General features: G+C 37.9%; 1 pseudogene across 1 annotated transcript; it reads right to left on the bottom strand.

Moving 5' to 3' along the window:
* Nucleotides 1–518: 518 nt before the first annotated feature.
* Nucleotides 519–12,236, bottom strand: LOC143722609 (isocitrate dehydrogenase [NAD] subunit gamma, mitochondrial-like; annotated as a pseudogene). Its single transcript, XR_013196942.1, has 11 exons — nt 12,089–12,236; nt 8,597–8,694; nt 8,392–8,507; nt 3,317–3,377; nt 3,093–3,225; nt 2,876–3,009; nt 2,083–2,185; nt 1,730–1,876; nt 1,551–1,645; nt 1,307–1,367; nt 519–1,125 (listed from the first exon to the last, which is right to left on the bottom strand). The product of XR_013196942.1 is annotated as an isocitrate dehydrogenase [NAD] subunit gamma, mitochondrial-like (transcript).
* Nucleotides 12,237–14,569: the final 2,333 nt, after the last annotated feature.

Genomic DNA, 14,569 nt, shown 5'->3' with positions numbered 1-14,569 from the left:
ACAGGGTGACATTAGTTCCTTTGAAGACTTTCTCCCCTTTGATGGATCTTTTTCTCATCTGACCTTTTTGTTTCTCCTCCATACAATTATTTGAACTCCTGCAGGTCAAAAACAAGTGTTGCCGCTTGTCACACCTCACTAATTCAGCCAGCAATTGAGGGATTTCCCTTTCTCTGCATCATTCATAAAAAATCGAAAATACTTGTACAGTTGGATGAACCAAATAAATACATAAAAATCAACCTCAAAAGAATGGCTAGTATTAATCATAATCAAACAGCAATGACTGCCAACTCTCTCGTACAGAGAAATTTCATAGGCATGTGTTTTGGGGAAGTATCTTAAGCTCTTGACTTTTAAATTCACATTTTACTGATGATAGATTTACTTTGTTTCCAAATACACTCAACATTCCTACAGGATTCATGATGCAAAATATCTAATGAATGACCAGCATAGTTGAAAACACTTAGGCCTAAATGTCATGTTCAATTATATCAGTTCATTTATTTGTCACTTACTACTGCACACTTGCACTGAAAGTAAACATTGCAAGTAATATACTTTTCCATTTTCTGCACTAAAAACAAAGTCAAAACGTTTTAGGATTTTCATGAATTAATGTCAAAAAGCATCCCGATTTAATGAAGCTTAAGTAAAGCGTTTCAGTGCCACCTACTGGAAAAAGTTTGTCCATCACACCAAGTCATCTTATCTTTTTTACTTCACTGAACTTCATGAAATGTCTTTCGAGGCATGAATAAAAGTTTGATGTACAATGTATGAATTGTATTAATGAAAGTGTTTGGTGCATCATCAGTTAACAACAGGCAATAAATATCCATAAATTCAGAAAAATTCATACAGAACCTGTCCATGCCAGTTCAGATAAAGACTTTAACCTAACCTGATCATAACAGATAAATAACATTTATACTGTTTAACATACAGATTCTGTATTTCACCTGTGTTTCACAGAAGCAATAGGCATGTGTTTGGATTGTTTGTGTTGTCTCTAGAACCTGCTAAAATGAAGTTCAGATCTGTTCTGATGTGCGTGGTCCTCTCTGGATCTCCTGCATAATAGAGTGGACCACTTCAGACTCCCAAATCAGCAGTCTGCAACTGCAAGGAAACAAATGACCATACAAGCTGTATGAGTACAGAAGAGATATAGAGATGTAATATGGCAGACGTGTTTGAGTAAACAAGAGTAACATTAACTGATTTGGCTTATCACAGGCAAAGTTGAATGACATGCATTCATACAGCTGTTTGACATAATGAGATTTAGCATGTATCATACCTGAGTTTCAGACAAAGTTTTCAAAACTGCCTTTCGAATCATCCTGGCATATGCGTGAAGCCTAGAAAAGGGAAAAGACAGCCAGACATGAACATAATGCACAGATCTAATCCTGCAGCAAAATTTTCTTGATTTGTATGTATAATTTTGGTGTATGTCATAATGCATGAAGGAAATGATGATCTAATAACTGGAATATCGGTAAAACGTCCAATGAAAACAATTAAATTAATAATAAATACACACGCACTGGTCCAGCATCACGCAGCCAGCCAGCAGTGTGGCCGTGGGGTTTGCAATATTCTTGTTAGCAATGCTTTTCCCAGTGTTCCTTGTGGCCTGTATAAACACAACGAATACCACATATATCCTCTAGTCACTCCGACAGCTGACATATTCAGTACCTGCTCTGTTCATTCTTACACTCTCAAAAACAGCATATTTCCAGCCGTAGTTGACTCCTGGTAACAGACCTGGACCTCCAACAAGTCCAGCACACACATTGCTCACCACATTTCCATAGAGATTTGGCATCACAATCACATCAAACTGCTGGGGCTTAGAGACCAGCTATACAAAAATGAAATATGATATATAAACATACTTATAATGTCCTATAGAGTAATTATGGGTAGCTTTTTATGGGTCTAGTTTTTTTTAAGCCTTTCTATATATACTCTACTGTTCAAAGGTTTGGGGTCACAAGATTTTTCTTGTGCTCACCTTTTCTTGTGCAATAAAATATCATCCACTTATGTAGTTCCCCATTTAAATACCTGCATGGTGGTTTTATCCACAATCATGTCATCAAACGTGATGTCAGAATATCCAGCTGCCACCTCTTTACAGCACTGCAGGAAAAGGCCATCACCAAGCTTCCTATAAAGCAAAAGAAAAACAATCCCAAACTCATTCAAACTTGTACCATATAAAACCAATATTTGAACAAGATTCTACCATTCAAAAGTTTGGGCTTGGTAAAATGTCTTTGAAAGAAGCCTCTTATGCTCACCAAAGCTCAATTTATTTGATCAAAAATAAAGCAAAATATAAATATTATGAAATTTGATTTCAATATATTCTAAAATGTCATTTATTGATCCTTCAGAAATCATCCTAATATGCTGATTTGCAGCTCAAGAAACATTTCTTATTATCTGTGTTGAAAACAGTTGTGCTGCTTGCTATTTTTGTGGAAAACATAATTTTTTCAGGATTCTTTGATGAATAGAAAGTTCAAGAGAACAGCAGATAGACATATTTGAGATAGAAATATTTTGTATTTAAAAAATAAATACATTATAAAAACGTTCCTGTCACTTTTGATCAGTTGAATGCCTGCTGAAAAAGTATTATATATATATATATATATATATATATATATATATATATATATGAAAATAGATAATAATAAATAATAAAAAAATAATAAATAAAAAAAATCTGACTGATCCCAAACTTTTGAACAATAACGAATATGCAGATATGTTCTGAAGCTGTATTTTGCCTGATTCATTGGCTGAAAATAAAGCAGGGTTGAGTCATTTGTAAGTAAGGACAGACTCTCACATGATATTAGCTATGTGTACTGCTGTGACCTTGCGGCGACCTTTCTCCCTGGTCAAGTTAAAGGCATACTCAGCAACCCGCAATGAATTCACACGTGTTATGATCTTTAGACCCTCCACCACCCCGGGAACATTCTGAAAGAAAGAAGATTTAAACTTGAGGAATGTGTGTTCAGTACCTGGTGTCCTCAAACTGTAAGAGACACAAACACACAGACCTCATGCTACAAGCTGCTGTTCTCTCCTTCAGTGTTCTCCCTAATGATGATGACATCAATGTCTTTGTGGTAGCTCGAGACTCCGGGAAGAGACTGACAGAGCATCACGTTAGCATACAGGTCCAAAGATGTACTGTGGGAGAGTTCAAACATTTTATATAAACTCCCCCTCTGGACTTATCATAGATAATCAAGTAAAAAAAATATATATTCAAAAATCTTACCGAAGCAAATTGTTCCTGGATTTATGAGATGGAGGAAGGTTGTGATTGGTCTCTATGTTACCTGTAAAAGAGTATTACCTGTAATACAGTAGGAATGCGAGCACTATTTAATTATGATAATAAACTCCATTATTTTTGTTAAGTGGAGACACTACAGGCAAAAACAGTGTTTTTTCATGCATCTGTCAATTTTGAGATTTTGGGCTTTTCGGCTTTTAACCAAGGTTTTTGCTCAGACTAGTGGTCAGAAAACATCCAAAATACACTTTTAACTGTATCTTTTAGAGCGCTTTATCTATTTGCATCTGTAGATTTCAATTACAGTATATATTTCCTAATAGTAGGGAGGTTAAGCCCAAAAATAGGCCTTTGACTTCAAGTCATGATGCAAAGGTCTCCTTTGGTATGGAAGTACCTTAGGGTCATACAAATCAATTTATCCTGAGACACAAGTGAGATTACACTTTGTATCAGAAATAAACATGTTTTTTCAAAAAAGGCCGCCAATGCGCTAAAATACTCTAGAGCCCATATCTTTGCTTCTGTTATCGCTATAATGACAAATTTGTTGTCAAAGTGTACATTTTTGGGGTCAAGGAATTCAATAAAATTGGTTTCAAGTTTAAAAAAATAATAATTTTCCCCATACCATGACAATTGGGGGTAAATATGCACATTTCACATAAAAATTGTCATCAGAGTGTCTTTACTTATATTTTCGTTTAAAAACTTTAATTTTGTATTTAAGCAGTGCAGCTACTTCTGTACATTACATTTGTCCTAAGTAGCATGAGATTTCGACCAGTCAGGAGTAGCCTATAGCATATCAGTTCCTGCAACAACACATCCCATCTGCATCAGGAGCTGTGAAAGCTGTTGAAGGTCAGTGGTGACAGGTTAACACTTTGAGGTTCGTATGACTTTCTCATTAAATAGAAAAATGTTTTTAATGTTAGATAACTAATAAATAGCTAGCTAGTTGACTATGGGGAAAAAACCTTAGAGGGAAACCCTCTTTTCTCGAGAATACTGAAGCCAAAAATTATCCTTATAATTTTTATTAATTTAAAACACACTTGCTGCAGCTAGCAGACCTAGGCGAGGCAGCTCGCGCGCCTATTGGATGCTATGCGGCAACTGCTGCAACCTATCGAGGCACTGCACGTGACGTAAGCACCAATGAGTGGGTGTGTGGGCGAATGGGCGTGGCTTATGCCTATATAAGCCAGAGCTCGATAAGATGCTCCTTGGTTTTCATCGACTGAAGCTAAACCAGATGGTAGCACAAGCACGGCAGGGTTACGCAACACTCATTCCCTCTTCTAGAGAGAACCGAGGTTACGTTAGTAACCGTGACGTTCTCTTACGAGAGTACTCTCATGTTGCGTAAGCTAGCTTACGCTACGGGAATCCAATTTAAAACGCTGTGCGTGCTAAATCTACCACAACACTGACAAAGGGCGAGCGCCCCGAGTTCAAATGATATGGGGATATAAAAATGGGCAGCTAGACCTTTAGAGCAGCCACCAAACAAAACAAATAGCTGTCCTGACCGTCTGAAAGCAGCCGAACGTTCCATGTAAATTCTAAGGGCCCTAACCAGGCAAAGGAGATTCACGTCAGACTCGCTGTCAGATCCGAAGAGAGAATATCAGATTGAAGAGGCGGTGGTACCAGTACCAGTCGGTCGCCTTCCAAGGTTTCAGAGCTGCGATGCATTTCTGATTGACCCTGAGGCAAAACAGATCGGAGGCCCAAGCTCGAGACGGCACTCGTGCTTTCAGCCACAACTGCAGTGGGAGCATGCGAAGCAGACCCAGCTGGAGTACTGATGATGATGAGGCCATGAGGCCCAGCATTTTCTGAAATCTCTTGAACGGGACTATAGTGCCGCAATGTTCAGTATGCGCTCTGGCGATAGTCTCGCTGTCATTGTCATTGAGTTAAGCTCTGTGCCCAGAAAGGATATTTCCTGGCTGGGGGACAGCGAGCTCTTCGCCCAATTGACTGTGAGACCAAGATTCTCGAGGTGTTCGAGTAATATGGTCCTGTGTTCTATGAGCTCTGAATGAGATCGAGCTAGAATCAGCCAATCATCCAAATAGTTCAAAGCTTGTATGCCCTGAAGTTTCAGGGGTGCGAGACCAGCGTCCATGCACATCATAATATACAGGATGCCAGGGACAGGCCGAACGGTAGGACTATGTATTGATATGCCTGGCCCTCGAAGGCGAATCTCAAAAATCGCCTGTGACGAGAGAATGTCATACTCGCTATCAGATCCACAGAGACTTGTGCTCTGAAAGGAGCGGCAAGTACTTTGGGGAAATAATCATGTCTTGGTTTGAGGATGACCTTGGAGTCATTAGGCCCAAACTCAAGGCACGACGCGTTAACAGAAATTGCGTGTAAGTCACCCACCAGCTTGACTGAGGCGATAGCCACCAGAAAGGCTGTTTTCAATGAGAGATACTTAAGGTCCACAGACTGTAGAGGTTTGAAAGGGGCACCCTTCATGGCCTCCAGGACCAAGGAAAGGTCCGAGGGGGGGCGAGGAGGGTTCATCCTTCTAGCTCCCCTGAGGAAGCGGACTACAAGGTCGTTCCTACCCAGTGACTGGCCATGTGAATGTTTGACAAACGTAGCAATAGCCGCCACATATACCTTGCGCATAGATCTACCCTTATCCAAGAGCTCCTGTAGGAAGGAGAGAACCTCCGACACCCCACAATCTTGTGGATCCAGGTTGCGAGCTGAGCACCAACCTGAGAACACTGACTACTTGGAAGCACAAAGCCGTCTAGTAGAGGGAGCTCTAGCTTGTGTAATCGTGTTTAGCACTCCGTCGGGGAGACTGACGGGTACCCGTTGATGGCCCACACATGCAGAGCCCAAAGCTTGGGTCGTGGGTGCCAAATCGTCCCCCCGGCCTATGAGAGGAGATCTCTCCTCAACGGGACAGGCCACGGAGGCAAGCTCTGAAGCTGCATCAGCTCCGGAAACCAAACTTGGTTCGGCCAGAACGGAGCTACTAGAAGTACACAGGAACCGTTCTCCCTTATACACTTGATTACCTGTGGTAACAGCATGATCGGAGGGAAAGCATAGAGAGGGCGGCTGGGCCAGTGATGGACCAGCGCGTCCTTGTTCTTTGTGAAGCATATTGGAAACTGAGCGTTGTCTTGAGACGCAAAGAGGTCGACTTCTGCTGTGCCAAAGGTGTCCCACAACAGCTGAACTGTCTGAGGGTGAGGGACCATTCCCCTGGGGGAACGTTGTCCCTGGACAGCCTGTCTGGACGCACATTAAGATGGCCTGGCACATGCGGCACTCTCAGCGAGAGTAGGTTGCGCTGAACCCATACAAGTATGCGTTCTGCCAGTGCATGAAGGTTCCGTGATCTCAGACTGCCCTGGCGATTTATGTAGGAAACCACCGACATGTTGTCCGTGCGGACAAGGACATGGTGGCCCATTAGAAGGGGAAGGAAGAACCGCAAGGCATTCTCGACCGCCTTCATCTCCAGACAGTTTATGTGCAAGCTCTTTTCTTGGCTTGACCACAGGCCAAAAGTCGGTCTGCCCTCATAGAGGGCGCCCCAGCCCGAATTGGAGGCGTCTCTCGAAACCACTATCAGTTTAGAGATTACTCCCAGGTTTACACCTGTCTGATACCAGTCGACCGCCTTCCAGGGCTCCAGAGCTGTGACACAGTTCTGAGTTACCTTGAGACATAAAGGACCGGATGCCCATGCTCGACGCAGGACCCGCGTCTTCAGCCAGTGCTGTAAAGGGCGAATGCGAAGCAGACCTAAACGAAGAAATTATTAAGTTGTGAATGGACTGTGTGTTTGGCATGCGTTTTTTAATAAAAAATTGCATACTTCACCTCCAGTTGTCATGTTAAGGACAACATTATTGTTTTTTAGTCTTGGAACCTATTTTATTGGACTCCTTGACCACAAAAATGTACCCGTTTATACCAACTTTGTCATTATAGCTATAACAGAAGCAAAGATATGGGCCTCTCAAGTATGGTCGGCGGCCATTTTTAAAAAATGTGCGTATATAAGATACAAAATGTGATCTCACTTGTGTCTTAGGATAAATTTATTTCTATGGCCCTAAGGTACTTCCATACCAAAGGGGACCTTTGCATCATGACTTGAAGTCAAAAGACACTTAACCTCCCTACTATAAGGCCGTTTTCTCAAAATGAGTTTTCTCTGCTACATTGAGCCAGAAGTCTCCGCTTCAGAATCACTTACATTCCCCAAACTTTACCGTTTTATTCTTATCAATATTCTGAAGGTTTTTACAGAGGAGTTTGTTCATATATAATTTTCCTGATTTTACACAACATTTTATTCCTAAAAGAAAAATGGTGAATATTTATTTATTTTTGGCTGTTGAACAGTATTTTCTGATTTGTGGAGCGATAAATAGAGATCTCCAAAATCCCCTCTGTAAAATCCTTTGACTCTAATATATAAAATAAATTAAACAAGAATTTTGAAAATGACTTTCAGATTTTTGTTCTAGAAATGTATGCAAATCAATGCATATTTAATTAGATAGCACCTAATTTGCATATTTAAACATAACATTTTGGAAAACTTGTAATACAATTTTTTTTTGCAATTATTAATGTAATCAATCAACCGGTCACGTACGGTGATATTTGTTAGTTATTTTTTACCCTATTCACCTGGGGTGTCTCGCCTTAAGGCCAATAACAGTTAAGTGGCCGATTTTAAAACTCTTTACCATTTTGTCTAAAATTAAAATATAATAAATTATTTTAAATGCCATGTGAATTTTGGCATGATTTATAATTTATAGTGATTTTCAGATTTGCCAAATATTTAAAAGTGTACATCAATTTTCATTAGTAATTAAAATAGAGTTTTTAAATATGTACTTTAAGTGTGTGTGACAAAATGTAAAAATAGAGGAAATTAGCATGAACAATTAAATATCAAGAATTGGCCGATATCTGATGTGTTACTAATAGATTTATATCCCTTATATATAGCAAACATTTCTGAAGTTAATGAACCATATTCTCATGCTCACCCTTAAGTGCTACTCCATTACGTTTAATTGCAGTAACAGCATTATTGATGTCATCCTCAGAGGAAGCAGCCGAATTCACATTGACAACCTCAAAGTCCACAGGCACACAGCAGAATCTGGGAATATTGTTGAATGCTAAAAACATAAGAGGGTTTCTTTAGTGTTCGCCGGTAAAGTCTGTTTATAGAGAGCTTTCTATTCAAACCTGAAAAGCTCTCTGACGTGGTTCAACAGTTCTGGTCCGATACCATCACCAGGGATCAAAGTCACAGTGTGTCTGCCTCCATATTTAGCAGGTGGGGGCTGATGGGTAAAGATGCAAAACAGACCATTGGCAAAAGAAGGGTAGAAGCAAGGACAAAGGTCAAGCTTACAATATGAAGCCAAACCTCAGGTACAGGAAATATTACCACAACTTGTCATTTGTTCATCAGCTTTCAATTCTACTAACACAATACTACTAAACACTGCCATTCAAAGGTTTGGGGTCAATAAGATTTGTTGTTGTTGTTGTTGTTGTTGTTGAAAGAAATACTTTAATTCAGCAAAGATGCAATAAATTGATAATAAGCGACAGTAAAGATATTTATAATGTTACAAACAATTTCTATTTTTACAACCCCAAATCAGAAAAAGTTGGGACATTTTGTAAAATGCATTAAAATCAAGAATCTGTGATTTGTTAATTCGATTTAAACTTTCTTTAACGTACAAAAGTACAAAGAACAGTTTTCCAATGTTTTCACTGACCAACATAATTGTATTTTGTAAATATGAACAAATTTTGATTTTGATGGCTGCAACACACCCCAAAAAAGTTGGGACAGAGACAAAATAAAAGTGAAAAGATTATCCAAATTAGATTATCCAACTCTTTTGAAACAGTCCACAATGAGCAGGTGAATTGGTAATAGTTGAGGGTATCATGTTTGGGTGTAAAAGTGCTTCTCAGTCTTTTTAAGCAAAGATGGGTCATGGCACATCACTTTGTGCCAAATATCATGAGAGAATTGTAAAACAATTAAAAAATCACATTTCTCAATGCAAGATTGCAAAGAATTTATGTCTTTTATCATCTTCCATACATAATATTGTCACAAGATTCAGGGAATCCAGAGAAATCTCCGTCTGTGTTGGGTAAGGCAGTAGACCTCTGTTGAATGTGCGTGACCTTTGAGCCCTCAGATGGCATTGCACAAGATACAATCATGCTAATCCGTTAAATACAGCCACATGTGCTCAGGAGTAATTTGGAAAACCATTTTCACTGAACACAGTCTGACTCTGCATTAAGAAATGCCACTTGAATCTCTGTTACGCAAGGAGAAAGCTTTACATCAGTTCTATGTGGAGATGCCGGCAAGTTCTCTGGGCCTGAGCTCATCTCAGATGGTCCAGAAGACAGTGGACATGTGTGCTGTGGTCAGATGAGTCCATGTTTCAGCTTGTTTTTGGGAGAAAATGGAGACCGAGTTTTCAGTCCCAAAGACGAAAGGGACCAACCAGACTTTCACCAGCAACAGGTGCAAAAGCAAACATCTGTGCTGGTATTGAGGTGCACCATTGCAAACGGTATGGGTAACTTACATTATTGTGAAGGTACCATTGACATGGAGGCATATATTTAGTACTATACATAGTATTGTACATATTTAGATTGTACAGAGACATAAACTGCCATCAAGATGACATCTTTCCTGGGAAGCAAGACAATGCCAGGCCTCATTCTGCACATGCTAAAACTGAGTGGTTTCTAGACACTCTGCACCATAGAAGGGATGCGCCTGCCTGTTTACTGTAGTCCAGATATGTCTCTGGAAAATGTATGACTCATCATGAAAAGGAGAATCGGGCAACGATGACCACAGACTGTTGAGCGGCTGTCTTGTATCAGACAAGATTGGGCAAATATTCCACTAGCAAAACTCCAACAATTAGTATCCTCAACTCCCAAATTATTAAAAAGTGTAATTAAAAGGAAAGGTGAAGTGACACAGTGGTAAACATGTCTCTGTCCCAACTTTTTTGGGGTGTGTTGCAGCCATCAAAATCAAATTTTGTTCATATTTACAAAATACAATTATGATGGTCAGTGGAAAACTTTTCTTTGTACTTTTGTCAGTTAAAAAAAGTTTAAATAGAATTAACAAATCACAGATTCTTGATTTTAATGCATTTTACAAAATGTCCCAACTTTTTCTGATTTGGGGTTGTAAATAAATTCTGTTCTTTTGAACTTTCTATTCATCAAAGGATCCAGGATTTTTTTATCACGGTTTCCACAAAAATATTAAGCAGCTCAACTATTTCCAACATTGATAATAATAAGAAATGTTTCTTGAGCAGCAAATCATCATATTAGAAGGATTTTTGAAGATTCATGTGACACTGAAAGACTGAAGTAATGATGCTGAAAATTCAGCTTTAACATCACAGGAATGAATTACGTTTAAAATATATTAAAAAAGAAAACGGCTATTTTAAACTCATAATATTTTACAATATTGTTTTTACTGTATTTTTTATAAATGCAGCCTTGTTGAGCATGAGAGACTTCTTTCAAAAACATAAAAGAAATCGTACCAATCCCAAGCTTTAACGGTAGTTCTAGATAAAACATAATTTTTTTAATAAACCATATGGTTTTTCCTTATAATAAAGATGATTTCATATTTTTGCTACAACTAATGTTTAGGGCCAAATTACCATTACATACAGTACACTCAATATGTGATTGTAATTAATTTATATATTCAGCTGTTAAAACTATTAAATTGCCATATTGAGATTCATGCACAAAAACGCTGGCATTTTATATTCTAGCAAAACTGTAATCAAATACCTGTCAGTGACCTGGATGTTTATTGTACCTGTTGATGATCTAAATGTCAAGCCCAGACATCACAAATCTACCACACATCCTGTAAGCACATAGTTTGCAGAACCAGTACTCACAAAAGACTGGTCACGGTGAGTTGATGAATCAGAGGGAGTAAACAGGAGTGGTTAGTCAGAGGAGAGAGTCAAATCCATTCTGCTTTAGTTATGCTTACACAAATCAGCTTACAAGCACAAGAGAACATTGGAGGAACAGTGGAGCTGCATAAGTGCTTGAAAAAGATTTTTTTTTTAACTACAATAAATATATTACCTCTCTACAAGGTACACAAAGTATATTACAGCCCTTAAATTAAGATAATTTCAGATGAATAGGGAGGAAGAGTCAGTGAGGTGACAGGTTGCAAGAAAAGATTAGTCATGCTGCAATTAGCTTTCGTTAATTAGGCTATATAATGCGTATTACCATAATTTAAGACTTCAGTCCAAAACTTACAGTAGGCTTGACTTCCCTGGCAGCACACTGCAGGGCTTTTCAGCTTACATTATTTGATAACAGAAAAAAGAAAAATGCATCCAGAGACAAAACATTGTTAATTTTAGCTGGTCCGTCATAAAATAAATAATTGCAAACTTTTTTGTCATTTTTTTTCAACATTTTCTGTAAAAGTCTAAAATATTGCAATAAATACATCAATGAAACCTGTAAGCAGACATGTCCTTGTCAGAGAATGAAAGGAGACCACACCTTTCCCCGACCTGACTTTGCGAATATCTGTTTCTATATTTTACAGACGATAAACTACACTTGCTTGACATTTGTTGAGTGATGACAATTTAAGCGGAGGCCGTTGCATACCGTGCACTTTAGTCCGGTCCATGGCTGCTGCAGACGCGTTGAGAGGAAGAGCGCTGGTCTGGCTGCTGCTATGGACATTTTGGATTGAGTTCAGCTTTTGCCGCTCCAGCATCAGCAAACAAACCGAATTGTTGAGCCCGCAGCGCTGTTGTTCCACAAACAGCTGACACAAAACTCAAGACTTAACTTTTACAACCAAACACACTTTGCTTTTGGCGCGATCTAGCGTCCATTATGTAGCCTATATAGTTATTTTGTGTGTGTGTGTGTGTGTGTGTGTGTGTATATATATATATATATATATATATATATATATATATATATATATATATATATATATATATATATATATACATACCAGTGTGTAGCCTAGATAATTCTTACAAATACATACAATTCACAACCACTAAGAAAACAAATTATTAAAAACATATAGGCTACAATATATCCATTTGTATCCATCTTGTCAGCTTTTCAGTCATGACTTCAGTTTGTAGGCCAACGTACACATTCGCCCACCATCAATATTAACTGTAGGCCTAAATTTCTTGTCTATTACCACCCACTGCTATTTATACCAACGACGGAAATACGCACTTACAATAGCTTAATATGTGGGAGAGCGTTGCTATATAGAGTGACAATATTGTATTGCAATAGGTAGCACTTCAAAGTCAATACCAAATCAAATGTTAGCACATAATCGAAAAGGTTTAATGACAAAATATGGTTATGGTTACACTCAAAGTTACAAAATAGATGTATGAGATGATAAAATACCTGAGAGATAGATAAAGAGAGAGAGAGAGAGAGAGAGAGAGAGAGAGAGAGAGAGAGAGAGAGAGAGAGAGAGAGAGAGAGAGGAATAGAGCCAGAGCATAAAAAAGAGCATAAAAAGAGACAAGAGCAACAGTTACAATCTTCCCTTATGCCTGACCATGTGACTTAAAACCCAAATGTGAGACAAGCTGACCAAACAGATAAATACAACTTCCCCCATTGTACTAAAAGTGTGACAATTCATAGACTCCCAAAGTGCACACATCTTTCCCTATACAGGCCTTATCAGCCCCTCTGCGCCTTAAGGAACTCCAAATGGTCCTTGTGGTAGAACAGTAAAGCAAATGTCTTGCAAAGCAAATGTTAATTTCAAATTTCTTGGATTATTTTCAATCCTACAGCTCAAACGTTATTATTATTTTTTTTTTAATAAATTTGCTAAGTTGCTACAGGAATACAGGCTATACCACAATTTACATGCTTGAATCATATACAGACAACCATTGTAGGTCATAGACATAAAATATTTATTATGTCTAGGCCTGTGCTTTTGAAGCAACTTACACTATTAAAATAAGCACTCATTTGAATTGAATATTGCTTTGGACTTTATAAATCATAGCTCAGACAAACGAACTGGTTGTAGACATTCTTTTCCCAACTATTTAGAAAGTAGGCCTAGACCTAAAACATTAGCCTACTTGAAAATCTTTTTCTTATTTTTTAAAAAGAGAGCACTGTTTTCAAGCATAAAATGGCCCTTTCTTTCTTCTTTTTTCACAATGCACGTTGTATTTAGATCATACATATGAAACCCTGAACCATACATAACCTATTTTCTTCTATTCAATGTGGCAACTAAAACCTGTGGCAATCTTTTTCAAACCTTTTGAAGGACTAGGCTACCAAATATGATGCTACATATATCTTAATTTTCATATAGCCATATAAGACCCATTTGTACCATGTGAGAAAATAATAAGAATATTATAAAGATATGTTGTTTCCCGAATAAAATATCTTATTTTTTGTCATGTTAATGAACTGAAGCTAAAAACAAACAAAAAAACTAGCCTATTAAAATACTACCTGGAAAAGATCTAGGCTATATCATGTCATATACTGTCAATGTACAATTGACAGTATGTTTTTTTTTTTTCATGTTACAGGCCTACTATTAGAAAAAAGATTTTAAAGTCAATTCAAATCTATTTGCATGGTGCTTTTTCAATGCATTTTTACAGAGAATAGATGACATGAACACAATATTTCAATAAAAAAAAATTCAAATCAATATGCAATTTTGGTTTTGATTACTTGCTGTCAAGGACTGTCAAATGTATTAATTAAACACCGACCAGTCTATCAGAATGAAAATTAAAACAGTAAATAAAGGGAAAAAAGTTAGATGTATTGAACATGTTGTGTTAAACATAATAATTATGATATCTGACAGACCAGTCATTTGTTAAAAAAATATCCTTCTCATTTCTGCAGAGCCCCTATAATCTACTCTAGCAGTCCATTGGCCCTAAACTGTTTATTCCAACACAACGTGAGAACTTCACAAATTTTACACTAGCTTTTCCAACTGAAACAATTTTTTTCATCAACTTTTGAATGAACCGGTCCTTTTGGATATGGCATGCTTCGGGTCTGTCACTTTGCTGTATGGTAGTTGTAGTCTTTTACGCGAACGTC

Source organism: Siphateles boraxobius, unplaced genomic scaffold (assembly GCF_051911475.1).
Source record: "Siphateles boraxobius isolate OS27281-9 unplaced genomic scaffold, OSU_SipBor_1 68, whole genome shotgun sequence".
Taxonomy (NCBI): domain Eukaryota; kingdom Metazoa; phylum Chordata; class Actinopteri; order Cypriniformes; family Leuciscidae; genus Siphateles; species Siphateles boraxobius.
This window is presented reverse-complemented; position numbering and strand designations above follow the sequence as displayed.